Source organism: Giraffa tippelskirchi, chromosome X, assembly GCF_054371585.1.
Source record: "Giraffa tippelskirchi isolate mGirTip1 chromosome X, T2T-mGirTip1v1.2.pri, whole genome shotgun sequence".
Classification (NCBI taxonomy): domain Eukaryota; kingdom Metazoa; phylum Chordata; class Mammalia; order Artiodactyla; family Giraffidae; genus Giraffa; species Giraffa tippelskirchi.
The window spans coordinates 91,930,932-91,949,966 of record NC_137289.1 but is presented as its reverse complement, the minus strand read 5'-3'; the positions used below and the strand labels follow the sequence as shown (position 1 = coordinate 91,949,966).

The 19,035-nt window shown below is 37.9% G+C and overlaps 1 non-coding gene across 1 annotated transcript; it reads right to left on the bottom strand.

The window, feature by feature from the left end:
• Positions 1-13,088: 13,088 nt before the first annotated feature.
• Positions 13,089-13,160, bottom strand: TRNAW-CCA (transfer RNA tryptophan (anticodon CCA)). The gene has a single exon. It is a non-coding gene; the product is annotated as a tRNA-Trp (tRNA).
• Between the last annotated feature and the right edge of the window lie 5,875 nt (positions 13,161-19,035).

Genomic DNA, 19,035 nt, shown 5'->3' with positions numbered 1-19,035 from the left:
ACAGCAGAATCCAAAATGTTCATATTGTGAAGATAAAATTCTTTTAGAAAGATCATGAACTAATGCACACATGCATGCATGCGTACTCGCGTGCGTGCACACACACACACACACACACTTCCTCTGGGAAGGCTTCTTTACTGCTTATCTTCCAAGACAAATCAGAAACCCCCAGTTATTTGATCATATGGCACTCTGCACTTAACAATTGCACTTGTAGTTTTTTGTTCATTGTCTTATCGTCTCTTGCCAGATTATATCCTCCACCAGGAAAGAGATTAAGTCAGTCTTGTTGACTCCTGTGTCTGCAATGTGTGCACATAGAAGGCACTTAACAAATATTCGTGGAATGAGTGAATTTTGACTGTCAAGTTATGGGTTCATTGTACTATGCTTTTAAAACTAGTAGAAGATTGCTTAAAGAGGTGGGGCTCCTGCTCTTCTAAATGTTTCTTGTCATTACAGAATAGTTTAACGCCATATACTGAGAATTTTCCTCTAAAACTGTCCCTGCCAGATTGAACCTCAGATTGTTTTCCTTTGTAATCTGGTTTGGTACCTAACTTCAGCTCTTCTCTTGATTCTTCTTTCAGCTGGCTAAGACTGGCATGCTCTCTATCATCTCTTGGTATCTGATCAGATTCAGTTTGCTTACTCTTTCCTGCCTCCCTACTCTTGTCAAGCCTTTGAACTTCAAAGAATCCCATTATTCTATGTATCTTAAGAATTTTGCTTGTCTTTGGTCAGTTTGAATGGAGGGGACAATTGCTCTGAACCCAATTCCAGCTTCTTAAACGAGGATTATAAGTCACATCTATCTCAAATGCATATTTAAATTTCAAGATATTTTCAAATCTAAAGTTTCACAAAATTACTTAAGTATATTATCATAGATTTTACATTACAGATAAAATTTGAGATAGGGGTCTACATGACATCAGCAAGATAGCAGAATAGTTTTTTTTTTTTATCATCATCCCCCCCCACAGAACATTGATTTTGGTCTCTTCTGGGTAAGAATACCTTTATGCAAAGACAGCAATACAAGACCTCAAAGAATATTAAAAAATCAAGAGAACATAATTCCACCAAAAGAACATCATAATTTTCCAGTAACTGACACCAAAGAAATGGAGATCTAAAAACAAATATTTTAAGGGAGCTCAAATGGATACAACAGAACACAGTTAAATAACTCAATGAATCCAGGAAAATAATACATGAAAAAACTATAAGCTCATCAAAAAGTAGACATCATAAAAAAGAACCATACAGAAATTCTGGAGTTAAAGTATACAGTGAATGAAATGAAAAATGCCACAGAAAGCATCAGGAGAAGACTTGATTAAGCAAAAGGAAGAATCAGAACTACAGCAGAGTTCATTTAAAATTATCCAGTGAGAGAGAGAAAAGAATGAAAAGGAATGAAGAATGACTATGTGATTAATGGAACTATATATATATATAAACTAATACATGTATTATGGGACTTCCAGAAGGAGAAGTGGTAGAGGGAGCATAAAACTTGTTTAAAGAAATAATGGTTGAAAGCTTCTCAAATTTGAGAATAAATATGAACATCTAGTTACATACACTCAGAAACACATAAAGGCTTCTTTGGCAGTTCAGTGATAAAGAATCTAAAAAAAAAAAAAAAAAGAATCTGCCTGCACTGCAGGAGACACGGGTCCAATCCATGGGGAGGGATGATCCCCTGGAAGAGGGCATGGAAGCCCACTCCAGTATTCTTGCCTGGAGAATCCCATGGACTGAGAAGCCTGGTGGGCTATGGTCAGTAGGGTCACAAAGAGTCAGACATGACTGAAGCAACTGAGCACATCCACATGCAGAGATACCTAAATATGTTCAACAAAAAGTTGATTTATATGATACATATTATAATCAAATTATCAAAAATTAAAGGCAAATATAATTTTGAAATCATCAAGAGAAGAGACTTGTCATGTACAAGGTAATTCATATAAAGCTATTTGTGGTTTCTCAGCAGAAACATTGCAGGCCAGAAGAGAATGGTATAAAGTATTCAAATACCTAAAGAAAAATCAAATGCAAAATAGTACTTTTACTGTCAAAGTTGTCATTCATATATAAAGGGAAAATAAGTTTCCCAGGCAAATAAAATGTGAAACACTTCAACAACACTAAGGTGGTCTTATTAGAAAGTTCAAAGGGATTTCTTCAAGCTACATTATTGCTGTTGAGTCAATAAGTCGTGTCCGAATCTTTGCAACCCCATGGACTACACAACACTAGGCTTGCTTGTCCTTCACTATTCAGGGAGTTTACTCAAACTCATGTCCATTGTGTCGGTGAGGCCATGCAAACGTCTTACCCTCTGTCACCCCTCTCTTCTACTGTCCTCAATCTTTCCCAGAGTCAGGGTCTTTTCCAATGAGTCAGTTATTTGCATCAGGTGGCCAAAGTATTGGAGGTTAAGCTTCAGCATTAGCCCTTCCAGTGAATATTCAGGGTTGATTTCCTTTAGGATAACTGGTTTGATCTCCTTGCTATCCAAGGGACTCGCAAGAGTCTTCTCCAGCACCACAGTTTGAAAGCGACTATTGTTTGGTACTTAGCCTTATTTATGATACAATTCTCACATCCATACATGACTACTGAAAAAAACATAGCTTTGACTATATGGACCTTTGTCGAAAAAGTGGTGTCTCTGATTTTTAGCACACTATCTCGGTATGTCATAGCTTTTCTTCCAAGGAGAAAGCATCTTTTAATTTCATGTCTTCAATCACCATCCACAGTGATTTTGGAGCCCAAGAAGAGGAAATCTGTCACTGTTTTCACCTTTTCCCTTTCTATGTGCCATGAAGAGATGGGACCCGATGCCATGATCTTAGTTTTTTGTTTTTTTGTTTTTTTCAAATATTGAGTTTTAAGCCAGTTCTTTCACTCTCCTCCTTCACCCTCATCAAGAGGCTCTTTAGTTCCTCTTTGCTTCTTGCCATTAGAGTGGTATCATCCAGATATCTGAGGTTGTGGATATTTCTCCTGGCAATCTTGATTCCAGCTTGTAACTCACCCAACCGAGCACTTCACGTGATGTGCTCTGTGTATAAGTGAAATAAACTGGATGACAGTAAACAGCTTTGTCCTACTCCTTTCTCAATCCTGAACCAGTCAGTTGTTCCATACAGGGTTCTAACTGTTGTTTCTTGACCTGCATACACGTTTCTCAGGAGACAGGTAAGATGGTCTGGTATTCCCATCTTTTTAAGATTTATCCACAGTTTGTTGTGATCCACACAGCCAAAGGCTTTAGCATAGTCAATGAAACAGAGGTAGATGTTTTTCTGGAATTCCCTTGCTTTCTCTGTGATCCAGAAAATGTTAGCAATTTGATCTCTAATCCCTCTGACCTTTATAAACCCAGCTTGAACATCTGGAAGTTCTAGGTTCTCATATTGCTGAAGCCTAGCTTGGAGGACTTTGAGCATAACCTTATGCTCAAAGGTTGTAGTATATTGTTGCAGAAACCAGTACTCGAGAAACCGAGCACCACACTCAGAGAGTTGGAGAACTAAGGTTTATTATGCCAACAGGCCCAGAGGAGTTAACGCTCCAAGCTCTGAGCCCCAAACAAAGGGATTACAGGGTTTTTATAGACAGACTATAGTGGGTAACACTAGCTGTTAATAGGCTGGTTTAAACTAAGGGGTTTTGTGTAAGTGGGAACAGTGGTCAAGATGGGGAGGGGGATGCCTGACCTGGACAGGCATGATTAAGCAGGTTTGCCAGGGCTGGGTGATTGCAAAGAGCAGGACAAGGGTGAGCGAGAAAAACTCCAGTTCCTAGTATTGCAAGTTCCCACTTTCTGAGACTACGTGACCTACGTGATCTAGACTTTGTAAGGGGCAATCTGAGTTACAGAGGCAGAAGAAGAAGGAGGTTATGTAAAATTTTAACTTTTCTTCTTCATTCCCCCCTCTTGATGCTTCTATCATTCATTGTAGAAAGCATCATCTCATGTTTTTGGTAGGACATTCAGAGCTACCCATCGTTTAGGGGGCTATATTGAACTATTACCATTTGTAACTTTATGGATTCAATCCGAGAGGTTATGGACTGGGTAATAGCATTGAGAATACAAGGGCCAAACAAGAGTGCCGCAAAGAGCATGAAGAGAGGACCTGTTAAAGGGAGAAGTCACATTGTCCCGCTCTCGATATTGCTCCAATTACCCCAGGAATTAGCTAGTTTCTATCTCCTTTTTATGATTTGTTCCCTTACCTGTTGGGTCATGTCCCTGACTATTTCTGATTGGTTTACATAAAAGCAGCATTCTTCATTCAAGAAGAGGCAGAGTCTTTGCTTTACAGCTGTCAGTAGGTCTAGCCCTCTACTATTTTGTAAAACCACCTCAGCCAGGGAGTCTAGTTTGTCCTTTAAGGCCACTAAAGATTTAGCCACTCTCTCAATGTCATCTGTGAAGTGTTTGGACAGTGTATGGTAAAAGGTGGTTGATGAAGCAATTACTCCTATTCCAATACCTATCTCAGCCATGATTCCCAGACCAACTAGTAGGGATATAAACTGGATGGCTCTTTTTGCCTCCATATGTGCTGCCAGAGGTACAGTGAGAGTCTGGTTGTTAGGGACCACATTCATCTGGGGAGTGAGGAAAGCTAAGGTGCAGATACCAATCTAATTGACAGGTAGACATAACTAAGCATCTCTCCCACAAACAAAGAAAAGGACTTGATGGGAGTGGCACCATCTGTTACAGCAAGGGACACCAAAAGGCTGCAAAGCAGCCTGCACATAACAGATAACTGAACACTAGCAAAAGGTTTTTTTCCCCATAATTGGATTGTCACGGCTATAGCAACTGAGCCTATCATGAAGGGGGGTCAGCAATACTGTGGATCAGTTTATTTAGTAGGGAGAATCAATGATAAGAGACGTCTAATAAGGATGAGGCTTCTCACTATAGTGAGATAACAGACAGCTAACTGCAGCTTCTGACCCAAATCCAAGTTCTAGGGTACGACTGAAGCTGGTCCTGTAGCAAAGAACACAGAAATAATAGCAATCAGGGACAGAGTCCAAGGTTGACAATGAAAATCCATTAATATTTTGATAGCAGGATCCTCAAGCTTCTTCTGTGTGTTGACCAGCCAGCTGCTGGAGTGTGGCTGGAGCAAGGCTGAAGAATCCTCAAGCTTTTGTCGTGTGTTGACTAGTCAGCTTCTGGAGTGACTAGAGCAGGGCTCAGCGTATTTCTTGGGTGAGGGTCATTGCCTTTGGAGCCAGATCTTAAGGGCGTTTTTGGGGTCCCAAACTGCTTACTAGGTGTGCTCATTACAGGAAGCTGCTGCCTTCTTAACTCTGGTGTGGTGGATCCAAGGGATGACACCTATAACTCATCTTCTGGCTGATAGGGATGAACCCAATTGTCCAGTGGAATGGGTGTCCTTTCTCAGGTTTCTCAGGCCACATGGCAGAAGACTCTCCCAGGGCCTGGAGGTGTTCGGACATCTCCAGGTCAGCTAGTTGTTGGTGGCCTCCCTTGAGCTTTTATATCAATGAGGGTGGTCTCCCATATAAGATCTCAAAGGGAGAATAACCTGAGGGCCTCAGGGTGCATTTATGGAGGGTGATGATAGTCCACAGAATAAGGCAGCTTGTTCTAGCATTGTCTGGGGGTTGGCTTGGGGATATTCTTGTCGTACTACTGCTTGTAGAAACGAATTTAACCAGAAAGTTAAAGATATATGGCCCAAAGTTGAATAGAACTAGGAAAGCTGCTGAGGCACTAGTTAGGAGAACCAGGTCCAGACATTGGTTCGTAACATTAGTGTTTCTCTAGATATGAGAAGATGCAATAACTTGGACTCGTAAAAATCTTTATCTGGAAACATCTGACTATCTGGAGCCTGTTTTTCTGTGTTATCCCAGAGCACAGAGTGTCTTATTTTTTGTCTCCACCCTGAACTCCTTTCAGTTCAGTTCAGTTCAGTTGCTCAGTTGTGTCCAACTCTTTGTGACCCCATGAATTGCAGCACGCCAGGCCTCTCTGTCCATCACCAACTCCTGGAGTCCACCCAAACCCATGTCCATCGAGTTGGTGATGCCATCCAGCCATCTCATCCTCTGTCGTCCCCTTCTCCTCCTGCCCCCAATCCTACCCAGCATTAGAGTCTTTTCCAATGAGTCAACTCTTCGCGTGAGGTGGCCAAAGTATTGGAGTTTTAGCTTCAACATCAGTCCTTCCAATGAACACCCAGGATTGGTCTCCTTTAGGATGGATTGATTGGATCTCTTTGCAGTCCAAGGGACTCTCAAGAGTCTTCTCCAACACCACAGTTCAAAAGCATCAATTCTTCGGCACTCAGCTTTCTTCACCTTCCAACTCTCACATCCATACATGACCACTGGAAAAACCATAGCCTTGACTAGACGGACTTTTGTTGGCAAAGTAATGTCTCTTCTTTTAAATATGCTATCTAGGTTGGCCATAACCTTCCTTCCAAGGAGTAAGCGTCTTTTAATGGGTATTGAATGTCAGAATCTTATAGTGGTCATGATTTAATCTTTGTAGAGGCAGCTGGCAAGGGCCAGCTTCCAGTCAGCAAGGCCCCCTTCATAGCCACATATTTGACCATGTTTTGGGGGCATTTCAAGGTCATTGTGTCCCGTGATGCTGGGAAGTCTCATTCCCAGGTCTAACAAAGATTCCATTGACAGGCTTCTCAATGTGTTGTCACTAGACCAGGCCTTGTAAGTAGCAAAAGTCTCTGGACCATACCTGTTTTAATAGCCTCTTGGTCCAGGAAGTGTTTCCTCTTGTTGCTTCTTCCCATATCTAGAGTTACATTATTACAATTATTGATCTCTTATGGAACTGCATATCAGCATTTTATCACAGGCTCAGTCACACATTTGATAATATAAGAAATAATCTTTTGAAACAAGCTACATAGAAAATAATATAGCTAGCAGATATTAGTAAGGTCACAAGCAAGAATTTAAGTCAAGAACTTTCATTGGGTATAGCCCGGTGTACCCCAGGTCATCTGTCTCAGTTAAATGATTATAGCCAAGTGTTAATCTTCTGGTTGTACATCATGGAGCATCTGACCTTTATCCAAAGACTGGTTACTGAGATAAGCTTTATAAAAATCTTAAGAGTGTCCTTTTTAAAAACTTCATTAAATCTTTTAGCAATATAACATAACAAGGAATTATCTCAGAGTGAGTCTTAGTAAGCACAGACCTTAATTAACAAAACTTAATATTTTGTGAATTAATATTTAGTGAAACATAATTTTTTTATTTTTTTTTTGAGAATTCAATGTGAGGGCATTAATGCTATAGTCAGGTAAGGTTTTAACCCATCAAATAAAAATGAGGTCTGTCAGGGATCTGGGAAAAGCCAAGCAGCCATCTTGGATTTCCCATATCCCTGGCTCTTTGATTTTTAGCTGTTTATTTATTTTTAATTTCCCGATTTAAGAGCAGATTATCACCATGTTTTAAGGACATCGAGATAGCAAAAGTCTAACCATGAGGGGTTATTTTTTGTAGAAGTAGAATAAGCTTTGTCTACATGTACCATAATCTTAATAAGGTTTACTTTACCAAAGTAACAAAAAGATTTTAAAAACAAATATAAACCACTTAAAGGCAAAGAAATTTTTAATCTGTTATCAAAAGCTGCATTTTAAGAAAATTTTGTTCTCTAAACAAAGAGAACACCAAATTGCAGTCTGTTACCAGCTTGCTGTTAATAACAAAATTTGTTTATCTGTTTAATCTTAGTCTTTTCCATAAATCTTGAAGAACTAGCAATATTCTTCTAAAGGCATGAGAGTAAAACCATAGGAGACATGCTTAAAATCTGATTCTGTTGCAATTGACAAAGAAACCTGGTCATAACACTTTAACTAGATAACTAGAATTATAATTGACCATATTTTATCAGGGCATACCAGATCTATATGAATTTCACATAATTTTAGGATATCTATATTAGTAACATCAACCATACAGTATAACCTGAAAAGATTTTTCACCCCTTTAACAGTATTTCCCATGTAATTTAACATGTCCAATGAACCCAGATAGCTTAATAGATCTTTGGGATGTCTCAGGGGCCCTCTGAAGCATCTCAAAGTTAGCTAGAAGTCAAGTTATTTAAAATTTTTTGTTGATAAATATCAAAAGGGTTTATAACACTCAGTCAGGTAGGATCATATAAGTTACTGTGAAATAATAATTATTTACTTAGCCAAAGTTAATAAAAGACTTCAAAGGTAAATATAGAACAGATCAATTAAGAGGTAAAAAAAAAACAAAAAAAACCCTTAAATCTATTATTAAAAGGAATTCAACACCTGAAGAAATTATGTCCTCTTAACAGAGGGAAAAGTTTTTGTACCAGCTTACTTTAAACTCATTTAGTAAACTTAAATAAATTTATTTTAAACATAGTCAGTCCTAACCATGCACAAAACTCTTTCTTTCAGGGTCCACCTTCCACAAACCTTTTAATCACTTTCTCTAACAGCCACTTGTAGTCAGACCTATTTTCTTTTCCCTTTATAAATTGTAATTTTATTTTCTTAATATTTTCTTTATTAAAAACATGCATCCCATTTTCCTATTAGATTAGCAAACAAATATTAATACTAGATATTTAATATTGAATATTTTCCAGTTCACTTGAATCTGGAATTTATTTAGTTAATTTTTCTTGTATTTTAAATTGTTTGATTTGCAAGTGCTTACTTTTCTTTAAGGCAATTAAATTAGAACTTATTTACAACTTAAACAATATTATCAGAAAAAAGACATATTGAGACATACATAAATCCAGACAGACAGACTAACAGAGATCTTATAGATTTCTGTTTCAGATTTAAAATATTTCTTTGACACCCACCCTTTTTTTTCCACTTGAAGTTCTAGTTTGCCCAAGGCTGAGGTTTCAGGAAAAGCTGGCTGTGTGTTTCAAGGACATGGAAAGGGTTAACTTCAAGCTTTTCCCTGGGCAGGCCTTTTAACAAGTTAGTTGTTTTTAATTGTATATGCAAAAAGAATTGGCTTGTAGCTTTTAAAAAATTTCTCTCACTCCATTCAGGCAGCAATCACACACTCACAATCATTCAGAGGCTGTCACAATGTCTCCCTTCTCCTGAGTCCCCAGGTTTCCTTTAGTGTTGCTCCCTTCCTGGGAGACCCAAGGAGGTTAACATTCACAATGCCTCCCTTCCTCCCAAGTCCCCAGGTATCCCTATCTGGTTCTCCCTTCCTGGGAGCCCAAGGAGGTGATCAGTCTCCTTTTCTACCCATTGGGGTAGGTTCCTGCCTGGGGACCGGCCCCGGAGCCTTACCTTATCCTGTGGCCATTCCTGGTGACTTGGCCCATCCCTCCAATGAGTCTAGTTGGGGCTCAGCCATCCGAAGAGTCAGAACACTGGTCCGAAAGAGAACCTGGAATACCATCAGGTGGCACGCCTTCTTGTTCGTCTTGGAGTTCCTTTGCTGCAGCTCAGCCGAGCCAACAGTGCAGCAGCTCAAGGGGCCAGTGTGGTTGGTATCTCGCTAGGGCCTCCAGAAATGTTGCAGAAACCAGTACTCGAGAAACCAAGTACCACACTCAGAGAGTTGGAGAACTCAGGTTTATCACACTAGCAGGCCCAGAGAAGTTAACACTCCAAGCTCTGAACCCCAAACAAAGGGATTACAGAATTTTTATAGACAGACTATAGTGGGTAACACTAGCTGTTATTAGACTGGTTTAAACTAAGGGGTTTCATGCAAACGGGAACAGTGGTCAAGATGGGGAGGGGGATGCCTGACCTGGACAGGCATGATTAAGCAGGTTTGCCAGGGCTGGGCGATTGCAAAGAGCAGGACAAGGGTGAGTGAGAAAAACTCCAGTTCCTAGTATTTCAAGTTCCCACTTTCTGAGACTACATGACCTACGTGATCTAGACTTTGCAAGGGGCAAGCTGAGTTACATAGGCAGAAGGAGAAGGAGGTTATGTAAAATTTTAACGTTTCCTTTTCAATATGAGATGAGTGCAATTGTCCGGTGGTTTGAACATTCTTTAGTACTGCCCTTCTTGGGAATTAGGATGAGAATTGACCTTTTCCAGTCCTATGACCACTGTCGGGTATTCCACATTTGCTGGCATATTGAGTGCAGCACTTTTTTAGGATTTGAAATAGCTTTGCTAGAAGTCCATCACCTCCACTAGCTTTATTGGCAGCAGTGCTTCCTAAGGCCCACTTGACTTCCTACTACAGAATGTCTGGCTCTGAGTGAAATACTAAACTATCATGGTTATTTGAGTCATTAAGATTTTTTTTTACAGTTCTTCTGTGTATTCTTTCCATCTCTTTTTGATCTCTTCTGCTTCTATTAGGTCTTTACCATTTCTGTCCGTTATTGTGCCCATCTTTGTATGAAATGTTTTTTTGATATTTCCAATTCTCTTGACGAGATCTCTAGTCTTACCCTTTCTGTTGTTTTCCTCTATTTCTTTGCATTGTTCTTTGAAGAAGACCTTCTTCTCTCTTCTTGCTATTCTCTGGATCATATTTTGTCAAAATTCTCCACTACGATCCATCCATCTTGGGTAGCCCTATATGTCATGTCTCATAGATTCATTGAGTTACACAAGCCCCTTTGCCCCAAGAAGGCAGTGATCCAAGAAGGGAGTCAATTGGGTAACCACATGCAAAAGAATGAAGTTGAACTCTTACCTCATATCATATGAAAAATTAAAAGAAAATGCATCAAATACCTACATACAACAGCAAAAACTATAATACTCTTCAGTTCAGTTCAGTCGCTCAGTCCTGTCCGACTCTTTGCGACCCCATGGACTGTAGCACACCAAGCCTCCCTGTCCATCACTAACTCCCGGAGTTCACTCAAACTCCTGTCCATTGAGTCGGTGATGCCATCCAACCATCTCATCCTCTGTCGTCCCCTTCTCCTCCTGCCTTCAATCTTTCCTAGAATCAGGGTCTTTTCCAATGAGTCAGTCCTTCGCATCAGGTGGCCAAAGTATTGGAGTTTCAGCTTCAGCATCAGTCCTTCTAATGAATATTCAGGACTGATTTCCCTTAGGATGGACTGGTTGCATCTCCTTGTAGTCCAAGGGATTCTCAACAGTCTTCTCCAACACCACAGTTCAAAAACATCAATTCTTTGGCACTCAGCTTACTTTATAGTCCAACTCTCACATCCATACATGACTACTGGAAAAACCATAGCATTGACTATGAGCCCAAGAAAATAGTCCGTCACTGTTTCCGCTGTTTCTCCATCTGTTTGCCATGAAGTGATGGGACTGGATGCCATGATCTTAGTTTTCTGAATGTTGAGTTTTAAGCCAACTTTTTCACTCTCCTCTTTCACTTTCATCAAGAGGCTCTTTAGTTCTTCTTCACTTTCTGCCATAAGGGTGGTGTCATCTGCTTATCTGAGGCTATTGATATTTCTCCCAGCAATCTTGATGCTTAGGAGACAACAAACTGTAGATATCTGTGGTCTCAGATCAGGGAATAGTTTCTTAGATATGACACAAAAAACTCAAGCAACTAAAGAAAAAATATTTAAACTAGCATCATCAATATTTGGAAAAAAATGTTTCAAAGGTTGTCAACAAGAAAATGAAAAAACACCTTACAAAATGAAAGAAAATGTTATAAATCATATATCTGATATGGTACATGTCTAGAACATGTAAGTTTCTTCCATGTTCAATAATAAAAAGGACAAAAAAATCTAATTTATAAAGGAAATATGATCTTAATAGAAATTTCTCCAAAGTAGACACATAGTGAATAAACACATGAAAATAGCTCTATATCTTTAGCTATCTAAAAAAATCCAAAATCCAAATCAAAACCTTAATGCTATACCACTTCACTTTCATTAAGATGGCTATAATCAAAAGGTAAGATAACAGCAAATGTTGATGTCATTGTAGAGAAATAAGAACCTTCATATACTTCTAGAGGAAATGTACAATGTTGAAGCTAGATAATCAAATGTAGAGTTACCATTCTTGCTAAGTCACTTCAGTCGTGTCTGACCACCAAGGTCCTCTGTCCATGAAATTTTCCAGGCAAGAGTATTGGAGCGGGTTGCCATGCCTTCCTCTAGGGGATCTTCCCAACCCAGGGATCGAATCCACATCTCTTATGTCTCTTGCATCAGTAGGCTGGCTCTTTACCACTAGCACCACCTTGGAAGTAACCATATGACTCAATAATTCCACTCCTAGTATATACCCAAGAGTATTAAAAACATATTCACACAAAAACTTCCACACAAATGCTAATAACAGGATAATTTATAATAGATGAAGAGTAGAAGCAAAGCAGATGCCTCTCAATTGATAAATAATAGATAAATAGATTAAAAATAAAATAATGGAATAGTATTCTATCAAAACAAGAATAAGGTGTTGATATATGTTACAACATGGATGAATCTTGGAAATAGCATGTTAAGTGAAAGCATCCAGTTTCCATTTATATAAATTGTTGAAAATATGCCAATTTATAGAGACAGAAAAGAGCTTATTGGTTGCCTAATTTTGGAGGAGGTTGGATAGAAATAGGAAATGATTGTTCATGGGGATAGGGTTCCTTTTGTTGGTGAAAAAGGTGTTCTAATGATACAATTGTGGGCTATGGGTGCACAACACTGTAAATATTGTCAAAACTAGACTTTAAATTGTAGACTTTAAAAGACTAAAATGTTTGAATATATCTTAACAAAACTGCTATTAAAATGTGGCAGAGGGGTTGAATAAATATGTCATATCTAATATTATGGTATCATTAAAATCATGATTGAACCTTTACATATTGGCGTGGAAATGTGTATAATGAAAAAAAATTATAATGTCTCCATAACATAAACTTACATGTATTTATATATGCACTTAAAATGTATAAAGTGAAGTTGCTCAGTCGTGTCTGACTCTTTGCGACCCCATGGACTGTAGCCTACCAGGCTCCTCCGTCCATGGGATTCTCCAGGCAAGAATACTGGAGTGGGTTGCCATTTCCTTCTCCAGGGGATCTTCCCGACCCAGGGATCGAACCCGGGTCTCCTGCATTGGAGGCAGACGCTTTAACCTCTGAGCCACCAGGGAAGTCCCTCTTAAAATGTATAAGTGATATCAAAACTTCTTACTGGTAAATTACTTGTGATTTTTGCTTTCCCTTTTTTAATATACTATATGAATGTTTTATAATGAAATTCTACAATTTTCATGTTTTTGAAGTTTTAAAAGTTACTTATTTAAAAAAATCGTTTTTATTTTTTTCATTAAAATGGCAACATTCCATAAATACTGCTGTTCATCTTGGTTTTTTTAATTACAGATATATATATATAATGAAATTTTTAACCACTTTTAACGGTAAAGTTCTGTGGCACAACATATTAATACATTCATATTGCTTTGCAACTATTACAACCATTTACTTCTGAAATTATTTAATCATCCCTGGAAGAAATTCTTCATCCATTCAAGAACTACCCATTCTCCCATTCCAGTCCATGGTGACCTATATTCTAATTTTGCTTCTACGAATCTGACTACTCCATTGTTGTTTATTCCATAAGTCTTGTCCAACCATTTGTAACCCCATGGACTGCAGCACACTGGGCATCCCTGTCCTTCACTATCTCCTGGAGTTTGCTCAAACTCATATCCATTGAGACATGATGCTGTCTAACCATCTCATCCTTTCCCATCCCCTTCTCCTTTTGCCTTCAATCTTTCCCAGCATTGTGGTCTTGTCTGCTCTTTGCATCAAGTAGCCAAAGTATTGGAGCTTCCACTTCAGCATCAGTCCTTCCAATGAATATTCAGAGTTGATTTCATTTAGGATTGATTGGTTTGATTTCCTTGCAGTTCAAGATTCTCAAGAGTATTCTCCAGCACCACAATTCAAAAGCATCAGTTCCTTGGCGCTCAGCCTTCTTAATGATCCACCTCTCATATCTGTACATGACTACTGGAAAAAAAACAAACATAGCTTTGGCTATACAAGCATTTGTCAGCAAAGTGATGTTTTTGCTTCTTAATATTCTGTCTAGGTTTGTCATAGTTTTCCTTCCAAGGAGCAAGCATCTTTTAATTCCATGGCTGCAGTTACTGTCCAGTGATTTTGGAGGCCAAGAAAATAAAATCTGTCACTGTTGGCACTTTTTCTCCTTCTATTTGCCACGAAGTAATGGGGCAGGATGCCATGACCTTAGTTTTTTGAATGCTGAGTTTTAAGCCATATAAATGGAATCATGTACTATTCATCCCTTTATAACTGGCTTATTTAATTTAGAATAGCATCCTCATGCCCTATCCTTTTGTCACATGTATCAGATTTTACATTCTTTATAATACAATAATATTCCATTGCATGTATGCCTCATATTTGGTTTATATATTTGTCTGTCAATGGGCATTTTGGTTATTTCTACCTTTTGGGCTTTCCTGATGGCTCAAACAGTAAAGAATCCACCTACAATGTGGGAGATCTGGGTTCAGTCCCTGGGTTGGGAAGAACCCCTAGAGAAGGGAACAGTTAGATACTCCAGTATTCTTGCCTGGAGAATTCCATGGACAGAAGAGCCTGGCAGGCTACAGTTCATGAGGTCTCAAAGAGTTGGACACAAATGAGTGAGTTTCACTTTACCTTTTGACTATTGTGAACAATGCTGCTATGAACATTGTTGTACAGGAACATATTTGACTCCTTACTTTAAATACTTTGGGGTGTATAAGTGGAAATGGAAATCTTTGATCAAATGTTAATTTTAACTTTTTGACAAATCACCATAATATTTTACACAATGGCTACACTATTTTATATTCACACCAACAATACATCAGGGTTATAGTTTTACCACATTTGATTAGTTATGTTGAGTATCTTTTCATGTGCATTTTTGTCATTTGCATATCCTTTTGAAGAAATGTCTATTCAAATTATTTTCCCATTTGTGGATTAGGTTTTTCATTTGTTATAGAGTTGTGGGAATGCCTTATATGTCTTGAATATTAATCTTTTATCAGATATTTGATTTGAAAATATCTACTCCCATTGTATATGTAATTTCCACTCCCTTTATAGTGACTTTTAATGTATAGGAGCTTTTAAATTTGATGAAATTCAATTTACTTTTTCTTCTTCTGTTGCTTGTGCTTTGGTGTCATATTCAAGAAATCTTTGCCGTATCCAACCAATGTCATGAAGATTTTACCCTGTTTTCTCTAAGAGTTTTAGAGTTTTAGCTCTAACGTTCAGGTCCTTTATCCATTTTGAGTTTATTTTTGTACACGATGCAAGTAAAGGATGAAACTTCATTCTTTTGTATGTGGATATCCAGATAAGATTGTTCTCCCCACCTGAATGACATTCTTGTTGAATGCTCTTTTTTATTTCATTGGTCTATGTGTCTGCCCTTATGCCAGTACCATGCTGCTTTAATTACTGTAGCTTTGGAGTATGATTTGAAACCAAGAACTGTGAGTCAATATTTGTTCTTCTTTTGCAAGTTTGTTTTGGCTATTTGGGGTTCCTTTAGACTACATAAGAATTCTAGGATACACTTTTCTATTTCTGCAAAACCTGTTGAGATATTAACAGGGATCACATTGAATCTTAATATTGGGTTATTAATATATTAACTATTGACATGCAAGCAATATTAAGCCTTCCAGTGCACTAAAGTGAGATGTATTTCCTATTTTTATTTACTATCCTTCCCAGAATAGTTTGTAGTTTTTGATGTACTAGTCTCTAGCTTCCTTGGTTAAAATTTTCCTAAGCATTTTAGTTTTGTTTTTAATGCAATTGTAAATGGAACTGCTTTGTTAATTTCCTTTTGTGATTATTCATATTTATTGACAAAAATGTATACTTTTTACTTTATTTTGTATCTTACAACTTTGCTAAATTAGTTTATTAGCTCTAACAGTCTTTCTGTAGATTCTTTTGAGTTTTCTATATATAAAATCATGTGATTGGTAAACATGTTTATTCTTCCTTTCTGATCTTTTATTTATTTTCCTTGCCTAGTTGCTCTGTCTAGGATTTCCAGTAATATGTTGTGTAAAGTGACTATAGCAATCTGTTGTTGAGTGCTGAGATTTCTATATATGTGTGTTAGGTTTAATTGACTTATGATGTTGTCCAAGTCCTCTATGTCCTTACTAATCTTCTCTTTTTTTTTTTCTGACCATTATTTAATGTGGTGTTTTGAAGTCTCCTTCTATTGTTGTAAAATTATTTTTCCTGACAGTATTGTCAATGAGAGCCAATGGGGCTCAACACTCTTTATATAACTTTTAATTTTTTTAACAAAATTGAAATTATTGGAGTATAATTGCTTTACAATGTTGTGTTAGTTTCTGCTGTACAACAAAGTGAATCCACTATATGTGTACATCCATCCTCTCCCTCTTGAGCCTTCCTTCCACCCACCCCACCCCACCCCTCTAGGTCATCATAGAACACTGAGCTGCAGGCTCAGCATTTTTGAGTCCCCTGAGACCACAGAAAACAAAAATGGATGCATGAGTACTCCTTGTGACAGCTCCCAGTTTCTTCCTGGAGGGGGTTCAAATTCATACTTTTCCAATTGCTACCTAAATGCCAGGCTTCTAATTAGCTTCATCTGGTACCAACATAGCAGATAATTAATAGTCCTCTGAGAGCCTAAGTAGACAGGGGGCAACTCCTTCACCTTCTCTCCCCAGGCTCATTCCAGAAATAAAACCAAATCTCCATCTTCTCCCCCAAAAGGAACGTGTCCACATATCTAGCTCCCCAACTTTCACGGCTGCCACTCAAGGAACTGGCTCTTAAATTACCTGTCTCTGGAGCTGAAAGGAATCAGCATTTATGTGTCCCCTGTGATCACAGAGAATAAACAGGCCATTTTAAATGATGCACAACCACTCCCAGTGGCTATTCCCTCTGGCTTAACCCAGAATAGTAAGCAAGGAAAACCACCTATCTTCTAGTTCAACCTGAAAGGGGCTAAACCTTACGTCTAATGTCATGACTTTCCCAGGTGTTGTCTGAAGATCAGACTTCCAATTAGGCTGCATCAAGGAGGTGATTGGGCAAGAAATTAGTAGTTCTTTAGGAGCCTGAAGTAGTACGTGGGCATTTTCCCCACATTTGGGGTGCTGACTGGACTTGATATACCTTAATCTCTTGGAGGCCACTAACAACAAAAACAACAGTTTGGATAAACACTAAGATTTTGGACCCTGACAATTTCTGGCCAGGCTAAATGGTGATATTCATCTCTTACATAAAGCCAGTCTGTGAAGACTGGAAAAGGTGTCTGTGTTTGCCAGTGTGCAGACACCAACCTGAATTGGGAAAAATGACTAAACAGGTAAATATATTCTGAACAAAAGAACAAGATAAAACTCCAGAAACTGATCCTAACAGAATGAAAATAAGTGATCTATCTGACAGATAGCTCAAAATAATAACCTGAAAGATGCTCACTGAGGTCAGAAGAGATATGCATGAACTAAGTGAGAAGTTAAACAAAGAGTTAAAGACCTCTAAAGAGTACCAAACGGATAACTTAGAGCTAAAGGAAATGACAACCAAACAGAAAATTTCACTAGAGAGTTTCAACTAGAGACCAGATGAAATTAAAAAAAAAAAAAGTATCATTGGACTTGAAGACAGATTGGTGTAAATCGACTAATTAGAGAAACAAAAAGAAAAAGTATTGAAAAAGAGTGACGATAGCTTAATGAACTTATAGGAGGGCATCAAATGGACTAGCATATGCATTATGAAACACCCATGAGAAGATGGCAAGAAAGGAGTAAAAAGCTTATTCAAAGAAAGAACGGCTAAAATTATCAAATCTGAGGAAGGAAATAGATATCTAGGTCCCCAAACCGAAAAAAAAAAAAAAACCAACAAATAAGATGGATTCCAAATGACTGACACAAAGTCATATGTTAAACAGAGGTAATTTATAAATCAGCAAGAATAGAAAAACTTGTTAGATACAAGGGAACAGCCATAATACTATTAGTAATTTTTTTTTCTGCAAAAACCTTGCAGACAAAAAGGGAGAGAGATGATATATTCCAAGTGCTGAAATAAAAAAGAGTGCCAACCAAGAATACTATACATAGCAAATCTGTCTTACATTAACTAAGAAGAAAGATTTGAAATAAACAACCTAACTTTTCACCTCAAAAATGTAAAAATATCAAACTAAAAGCAAATTTAGCAGAATAAAGAAAAAAACTGAAGATGAGGGTGGAAATAGATGAAATGTAGAATGGGAAATGACAGAAAAATAAAAACTAAAAGGGTTTAACCAAAAATATAATCAATAAGCTCTTAGGTAGACTAAGTAGGTAAAAATAGAAGAGACACATATAAATAAAATAAGAAATGAAAACGAATTAATTACAATGAATGCCTCAAAATTATAAGGGGCCATACGGAATTATCATGAAAAATTATATGTGAGCAAATTGGATAACCTAGAAGAAATAATTTCCTAGAAACCTAAGCTTACCAATATTGAATCAAGATGTAACAGAAAACAAATGAGGAGACTGAGGTAATAAAAAGCATCCCAAAAAGAACTGTCCAGGACCAGATTGTTTCATAGGTGAAGTCTAACAAACTTAAAAGAAGAATATCAATCCTTCTCAAAGTTTTCTAAAAATAGAAGTAGAGAAAATACTTCCAAATTTATTTTATGAGACCAACATCACATTGATACTGAAGCCATACAAAGATATGTATGGAATCTCACCTCAGTTCAGTCCCTCAGTAATGTCTGACTCTTTGTGACCCCATGGACTGCAGCACACCAGGCTTCCCTGTCCATCACCAACTCCAGAGTCTTGCTCAAACTCATGTCCATTGAGTCGGTGACACCATCTAACCATCTCATCCTCTGTCAGCCCCTTCTCCTCCCGATTTCAGTCTTTCCCAGCATCAGGGTCATTTCCAATGAGTCAG